General features: G+C 30.1%; 1 pseudogene; it reads left to right on the top strand.

Moving 5' to 3' along the window:
- The first annotated feature begins 1,006 nt into the window (after positions 1-1,006).
- On the top strand, positions 1,007-3,254 carry LOC107488703 (3-methyl-2-oxobutanoate hydroxymethyltransferase 1, mitochondrial-like; annotated as a pseudogene).
- The last annotated feature ends 6,076 nt before the right edge of the window (positions 3,255-9,330 follow it).

Genomic DNA, 9,330 nt, shown 5'->3' with positions numbered 1-9,330 from the left:
AGATTGTGTTGGCAAACCTACCCGACTGGGTAGGGTAGATGCTGCCACTCCTATTCATAATGTAGAAAACTCTCAAATTTTGCAAAATTCAATCCAAAAATTCTCTTCTTTTTTTTCCTTTTTCTCTCTTTTTTCCAATATCTTACATTAGGTTTCTCACAAAACATTCATTATCTTCTTCATTTTCATCTTCTCTTTTGAGACACATTTGTTTCATGAGCAATGTTCTAGAAAATACAGTGTATTCATGTCCAACACCACAAATTTCAAACAAAGAACAACATTGACACAACTACGTCAAAAGCTTAGAAACTCGAAATCGATAACAATGGTAATCGCATACAATTACCCTTCAGCAGTGCACATAGACATGGTTGGCATTGACATATGCCTCGGTGACTCAACTACGTGAAGGTTTAGGGACATGACACCACTCTCCTTATCACCATTGACGATATGTTTGTTCATTGTCATGCCGTTACACGTGGCGCTAAAAACCCTATACTTGTTGAGGACTTGCTTTTTGGCTCCTATGAATCAAGTTTCGATAAGATTTTTAGTTTAACTTTATTGTATAAGAAATAGTTGAATTTGCATACTATTTATAAATTATTTTTAATATAAATATTTTTATTTAAATTATTTTTTAAAAAAGAAGCTAAGGACTTCAGTGTTGGTGGCACATAAAAAAGGCATGCAACACCTCTATTCAGCAATGGCAGCCGTACTCAACTTGGCTCGTTCTTCTTCTTATCTTATTCAAAATTCAACAAATTCAGTTTGGTCGACAGTAAGCAAGAGCAGGTCTGATCGGTGCAGCGTGAGGTGGACCTCAATCACAGTACAGGAATTACAGTTTTCGAATTCGGGTCGGGTCTGAACCATGCCCAAAAAAATTCAACAGGATCTCACACATCACTGTCATATCATGACATAGAAAACTCTCAGATTTGGCAAAATTCAATCCAAAAATTCTCTCTTTTTGTCTCTGTCTCTCTTTCTCCCAATGTTTTGCATTAGGTTTCTCACAAAACATTCACCATCTTCTTCATTTTCATCTTCTATTTTGAGACACATTCGTTTCATGAGCAATGTTCCAGAGAACACAGTGTACTCAGGTCCAACGCCACAAACTGCAAACCAAATAACAACACTCACGCAGCTACGTCAAAAGCATAGAAACTCGAAACCGATAACAATGGTAACCGCATACGATTACCCTTCAGCGGTGCACTTAGACATGGCTGGCATTGATATATGCCTCGTTGGTGACTCAGCTTCCATGGTGGTTCATGGACATGACACCACTCTCTCTATCACCGTTGATGAGATGCTTGTCCATTGCCGTGTCGTTGCCCGTGGCGCCAAAAATTCTATGCTTATTGGGGACTTGCCTTTTGGCTCCTATGAATCAAGTTTCGATCATGTTTTTATTTTTAACTTTAAGAGTATAAGAAATAAGTGAATTTGCCTACTTTTCATCAAAATCAGTTACTAATAAATACGTGTATTTTGTATTTTAAGATGAATTTTGTATTTGATGCCCCACTTTTAGTGTAAACTAGCATGATTGATTTGATTCGAGTTGTATATGTATAAAGTATGAGAGTTGTGTGTGTATTTCGATGAGAATTAGATTTTGGATTTGGGAAAGTCTGCAAAATAATGGAATGTGCTTTTCCACTTGATTTTTTTTTTTGAAATATGGATATTTTCAACCATAGTAATTTTCTTCTTTTTTCTCTTTTGGGATTGAACATGCATTTGCACTTGTTTGATTGATGAAAAAATTGTAGACAAAATATAACTATGTTTAATATGTTGGTAGAATATATGAAATCTTCTAAAGGTGTAGCATTTTCATTTTGTTGCTTGAATAAAGATGTGGAGAATTTAAGTTGAATTTACTTCAAGTGTTTAATGGTTATAACATGAATTCTGTATTTGATGGCCGATATTTAGTGTAAACTAGCATGATTGATTTGATTCGAGTTGTATATATATAAAGTAGGAGAATTGTGTTTGTATTTCACTATTTTGATGAGAATTAGATTTTAGTTTAGGAAAAGTCTGCAAAATATTGGAATGTACTTTTTTACTTTTTTTTTTGAAATATGGATATTTTTAACCATAGTAGCTTTCTTCTTTTTCCTCTTTTGGGATTGAACATGCATTTGCACTTGTTTGATTGATGAAAAAGTTGTTGACGAAATATAACTATGTTTAATATGTTGGTAAAATATATGAAATTTGCTAAATGTGTAGACTTTTCATTTTGTTGCTTCAATAAAAATGTGGGAAATCTAAGTTGAATTTACTTCAAGTGTTCAATGGTTATAACATGAATTCTATATTTGATGGCCGATATTTAGTGTAAACTAGCATGATTGATTTGATTCGAGTTTTATATGTATAAAGTAGGAGAGTTGTGTGTGTATTTTGATGAGAATTAGATTTTTGTTTTGGGAAAACTCTGCAAAATATTGAAATGTGCTTTTTTCACTTTTTTTAAATATGAATATTTTCAACCATAGTAGCTTTCTTCTTTTTTCTCTTTTGGGATTGAACATGCATTTGCACTTGTTTGATTGATAGAAAAGTTGTAGACAAAATATAACTATGTTTAATATGTTGGTAGAATATATAGAATTTGTTTTGTTGCTTGAATAAAGATGTGGGGAATCTAAGTTGAATTTAGCTAGTGTGCATTGGTTCTGAATTATTTTTATGTTTGATTATAAGCAGGTAGTTGATACGGCGGTTCGAATTTTGAAGGAAGGCGGAATGGATGCCATAAAAATGGAAGGAGGTTCCCCTTAGAGGATTGTTACGGCGAAGGCTATTGTTGAAGCCGGAATAGCAGTGATGGGGCATGTAAGGCTTACTCCACAGGCCATTTTTAGGAGGTTTTAGACCTTAGGGAAGGAACATTTTAAGTGCTATCAAGGTTTATCTCTCTCTTTGAATTATGCATCTATTTTGAATATTTGAACAATTTTATTATCATCCTAAAAGGTATTAATTATCCCATTTAGGTTGTCGAGACAGCATTGGCTTTGCAAGAAGCAGGATATTTTTCTGTTGTTCTAGAATATGTACCTGCACCTGTAGCCGCTGCAGCAACAGCAACACTTCAAATTTCCACTATTGGAATTGGGGACAGACCCTTTTGTAGTGAACAGGTAAGTTTGTTTAATTTTCTGTCTAATATTCTCAAAATGGACCAGGTTATCAAACTTAAAGAGTTCACCTAAACTTGTAGAACATAGATAAACTTGGATCACAAAACTCAACTCGTAAATCTTTGAGTTTGATTGCTTTCATAATGAAACTTTGTACAAGATGATTAGCTAATGATAATAGCCAAAATTTGTATTTGTTAATAATAGTATAACACATGGCTTGGCTTTATTTAAAAGTATTTCTTCTTCATTAAGTTGCTGTATGTTAAGCCTTTTGTATCATGGTCAGTTATTAAATGATTTTTATTCACTTTAGTATATATGTATCTTGACATAATTGAGTTGGAGAAAAAAAAAGCTATAATCTTGAGTCACTGGAGTATTTGTAAATTCCACCCTACACTACCTACGAATTGAGAATGTTACAACCTTAACCCTACCCACTTTTAACCCAAGGATATCCTATCTTATCTACAGGTTACCAAAAAGATATAACATTATTATATAACCTGATGAGTATGCAAATTAAAAGTTCAATACAAATAACACAATCACCCCTCATATAATACATAATCCCATAAACAACATAAAATATCAAATGTTCAGTTTTGTATAAAAGTCTTTACAAAAATTAATAACACAAATACAAATAAAATCATTGTAAATCCATGAGCATTCCATTTGCTACAACAATACTCACATAAAATATATTTTTATATAAACATATAACATATATATACTGGGTGCAAGTTGGTTAGATAGAGTTGAAGCTCAACCTGCACCCTACTCGCCCTGCACGAAAATCCGCTCCATATTCAACCCTACCTATTGCGGATCGAGTTGGCAAACCTACCCGACTGGGTAAGGTAGATGTTGCCACCCCTATTCATAATGTGGAAAACTCTCAAATTTTGCAAAATTCAATCCAAAAATTCTCTTCTTTTTTTTTTCCTTTTTCTCTCTTTTTTCCAGTATCTTGCATTAGGTTTCTCACAAAACATTCATTATCTTCTTCATTTTCATCTTCTCTTTTGAGACATATTTGTTTCATGAGAAATGTTCTAGAAAACACAATGTATTCAAGTCCAACACTACAAATTTCAAACAAAGAACAACATTGACACAACTATGTCAAAAGCTTAGAAACTCAATACCGATAACAATGGTAATCGCATACAATTACCCTTCAGCAGTGCACATAGACATGGCTAGCATTGACATATGCCTTGGTGACTCAACAACGTGAAGGTTTAGGGACATGACACCACTCTCCTTATCACCATTGGCGATATGTTTGTTCATTGTCATGCCATTGAACGTGGCGCTAAAAACCCTATGCTTGTTGAGAACTTGCCTTTTGGCTCCTATGAATCAAGTTTTGATAAGATTTTTAGTTTAACTTTAGAGTATAAGAAATGGTTGAACTTGTCTACTTTTTGTCCAAATAAGTTATCGTGTATTTAGATGTAAATATGTGCTATCCAAATATTTTAATTTATCAAATATTGAGTTGTTTTGGATTACTTTAACCTATCAAAGATTTATTGATGTTTGTCTATTATCTTATGTCTCTGTTAAGGTTCACTCCCTATCCATGTTTTTTTATAGTAAAAAAATTATAAAATTAAACTAAAATTTATTATAATTACTAACAATTAATAGTGTGTATAACATTGTGACTTTGACTTATGCTCTAAAATAAAAATTTTTTAGAGACATTTAATTCTATATTCTTTGAGACATTTTTGTTATTTTTTGGTTCTTTTATGAAAGTATTGTTACTCAACTAAAGAAAACATATAATAGACTTGCTGCTACTAATATTATTTATTTTATAATTTCACTGAGAATTCTCAATAAGACTATATCAATAATATATTATTTTATAGAATGAGAATTAATATAAGTATATTATGTGTAGAAAGTATTACTTGGGTAAAACACTTAAAGAAAGTAAAGAGAGAACAAAATTACATGAAAGTAAAGTAAAAAATGTTACATGCATGTCCACATGCATATTTATATATAAATCGAATTGATTTAATTCGAATTAGTCATTCCAGTGTTAAATTGAGTTAACAACATTCGAATTAGTATGGTGCCAAAAGTTGGAAGCATTCCCTCCATATAAATCGAATCAGGTAGCTTATTGACTCGATTTAGCTAAAAATCACAATTCATACAAATCTATGTTTATCAATTCGATTTACTATTAGATTCCCTATTATATGACCTATGCTCTCATCATCAAAATTACAAAAGAAAATAATATTAAGTAGTGATAATTAGTAAAAATAGTGTCATTTATATAAGTACTCAAAATAAAAAAAATAAGTTGGAAGTATAATTTAGACTTTAAAATGAGTTAAACAATATTTATATATAATTTCTTAATAATTAATTAAGTATCTAATTTTTTATGTATATATAATATGTTTACTAAAAATATGACTACCAACATTATAAGAATACCAAAAATCTCTACGATAAGGAATACAAAGAATACCAAAAATTTTATAATGATAAAAAATCAAAAGTATTAAAAAAATATAAAAAAGACAAAAATTCAAGAGTAAATTGAATTGATAAGCATCGATTTAGATGGATTGTACACTTCAAATAAATTACCATTCAAAACATATGAAAACATAAATCGAAACTACCTGATTTGATTTATATGGAGGGAACACTTCAAAATTTTGGCAACATAATAATTCGAATCTTGTTAATTCGATTTAGTACTGAAATAGCTAATTCGAATTAAATCAATTCGATTTGTATATAAATATGCATGGGAACATGCATGTAATGTTTTTTACTTTGGAATTTTCATGTAATTTTGGTCTTTTTTTGGATTATTTAAGTGTTTTACCTTTATTACTTTGTATAAATTAAATTTGATAATTTTGTAGATTTGAATTATATTTTATATGAAGTATGGATGTTTAATTTTATAAAAATTAGTATGAATTCTTAGAATGCAAGGACGGCTAATAAATATTTATAATTCATATAATAATAAACATAAACTCTAATCTATGTTAAATTATGATATTTTTTCTCAAAAAAATTAACATAAAAATATACATTTTGAATTCTATTAAAATGCGTTTTAACATACTAATTTCCTTAGTATAGGTGGCACATAAAAAAAACATGAAGCATCTCTATATGATACTCTTTTGATTCATAAATCTGCAAAGTTTCAATCCACAATCACACACATCATAGTCATAATAACAGCCAAATCCAATTACTTATATCAATATAATGTTTTTGTACAATAAATCTATGATTTTTACCTCCACCACAAATATTAACAAGAGTATTATAATTCATTGCATGAGCCATGTTCTGGAGAATATAGTGTATTTGGATCCAAAGTGCAAAATAAAAATAGGGTGACAATGACCCTTTTGAAACAAAAATATAAAATATTGCGTCCTGTTGCAATGCTCATTGCCTACGATGCCCTTCAGCCATGTAGGTGGACATGGTCGACGTTGATATATGCCTCGTCGGAAACCCAGCACCGATGGTGGTTCACGGTCACAACACAACACTGTCTATCACCATGGAGAAGATGCTTGATCATTGTATCGAAAACCTAAATATGCTAATTAATACCTTTTAGTGTGATAATAAAATTGTTCAAATATCTAAAATAAATGCAAAATATGAAGAGAAATATAAACATTGACAACACTTAAAATGCTCATTTTCTGAGTCTAAAACCCCTTAAAACATTAATGGCTTGTGGTGTAAGTCCTACATACCACATCATTACAATTTCTGCATACACAGTAGCCTTCACTGCAACAATTCTTGAATAGCTCATATGACTACTTTAATTATGATTACTAATCTTAAATACTATTATTTGTTTATATTTATTTTTCTATTATCACATTAATTGTTTATTGATGTTTGTTTATATTTATTTTTTTATTATTACTTTAATTGTTTTGAAGTACTTTAACTTGTCAATATTGATTGATGTTTGTCAAATCTTTTATATTTCTATTAAGGTTCACTCCCTATCCATATTTCTTTATAGTTAAAAAACATAAGATTGAATTCAAATTAATTATAATTACTAACAATTAATACTATTATTTGTTTAAATTTATTTTTATTAATACTTTAATTGTTTATTAATGTTTGTTTATATTTGTTCTTCAATTATTACTTTAATTATTTTGGAGTACTTTAATTTTACCAAATATTGACTTATTTTGGAATACTTTAACTTGCAGAATATTGATTCATGTTTGTCTATTCTCTTCTATTTTTGTTAAGGTTTACACCAACCCATGTTTGTTTATAGTTAAAAAAAATACAAGATTGAACTAAAATAAATTATAATTGCTAATACTATTATTCGTTTATATTTGTTTATCTCAAATTAAAGAATCAAAACTTTTTAAATTTTTCCATATCATTAAAGCTAAATAATAATTTTTAAAATAACCCAAAAGATAAAAAAGATGAATGGTTTTGAGAAAGCTAACCCGCACTGCATGACGTTTGATGGTCGTTATGCAAATCCTTGAACTTCTTCAAGATGCACTTTTATACTATATCTAAAGATTACATACATTAAATCAACAGATCAAGAAATTCATAAAGCAATTAGTACAATTGACGACATAAGGAAGAAAAGAAGATAGAAAGATAAAAAAACCGATAAATATGATTTTGTTATAAAATTACACCTACATCATTATTATCTCTTGCATCGTGAACAAAGCTTCTCTGCTTGCTCCGATGGCAGCACTGAGCTTCGGTACCAGTCGACTTCCTAAACGCAACCCATCCATTAATCGTGGCAGCGTTCGGCGAGTACACATGAAATCGAAAAAAGGAGTGTAGTTTGGAGTCCTAACCAGTTCTGATTTGGAAATTGCCGTCATAAACAATGGTGAATAACGTTGGTTATAGGAATGAGCGAAGGAAAAATTGGGTATGAGAAGTGCAGGTTCTCTTCTGCTGTCTTTTAGGAATAATGAGAATAAGAGAGAGTGAATTTTATTGGATTAAAAATATTAAAGATGGAACATTTGTAATCCCTCAAGAACATATAAATACAGGCGGGTTATTTTGAATTTCAAATGAAATGATCTTCAATTTTATTTGAAATCCTTCCACAACTTGTTTAAGTTGTTTTTGAAAAATTCTCTATAGGAGATATAATAGGATGTGCATGTGACATAAAATATACATACATAACATGGACATTCATGAGTTATTAATAGATAGACAAACATCAATCAATATTTAGCAAGTTAATGTATTCCAAAATAAGTGAAGATTGGAAAGACATTTATTTACTCATTAATACACTATTATGAACCACTTCTCTAGATAGTAAAAAGAATATCAAAATTAGTTTTTCACATTTTTCTTTTATATTGATACAGAACATGATTTTCTTTTTTATATTCTAGTTAGGCTTTATTGATAATGTCCCTGACATGAGCATATTGCTTGCAAAATTTTAGAATAACTTGCAAAAAGATAGATCATATCAATTTCAACAATGAATCCTATATGAATTTAAAGAAATAAATTATGTTAGCATTTGCTTGAAATTAAAATACCTTTGCATGATGGTGGTGTTAAAGCATACCAAGATGATCAAGATAAACTAGCACATGCATTAGCATAAAACTGAATTTGAATTTCTCATTTTATATTTAATCATCTCAAAATGATCAAAGGATGATCAAAATATGAGTTTTATGCATATCTACAAGAGCTTAAGTGACTCAAGATTATAACATTTTCTCCAACTCAATTATGTGAAGATACATATATAGCAAAGTGAATAAAAAGCATTTAATAACTAATCAAGATACAAAAGGCTCAATACAACAACTTGATAAATAAGAAATGCTTTCAAATAAAGGCAGATCCTTTCATGTTTTTACCAACAAAAAATCGGCTATTATCATAAGCCAATCTTCTTGTACAAAAGTTCATCGCGAAGGTGTTCGAACTCTTGAGTTAATGAGTTGAATTTTATGATCCTAGTTTACATATGCTCTACGAGTTTAGGTGAACCCTTGAGTTTGATAAACTTATATGTCCACTACAGAAGGAGTCCGGCCGCAATTCTAGAGCAACCGAAAAACACGCGCTTCCTGCA

Source organism: Arachis duranensis, chromosome 5 (genome assembly GCF_000817695.3).
Source record: "Arachis duranensis cultivar V14167 chromosome 5, aradu.V14167.gnm2.J7QH, whole genome shotgun sequence".
Classification (NCBI taxonomy): Eukaryota; Viridiplantae; Streptophyta; class Magnoliopsida; order Fabales; family Fabaceae; genus Arachis; species Arachis duranensis.
This window is presented reverse-complemented; position numbering and strand designations above follow the sequence as displayed.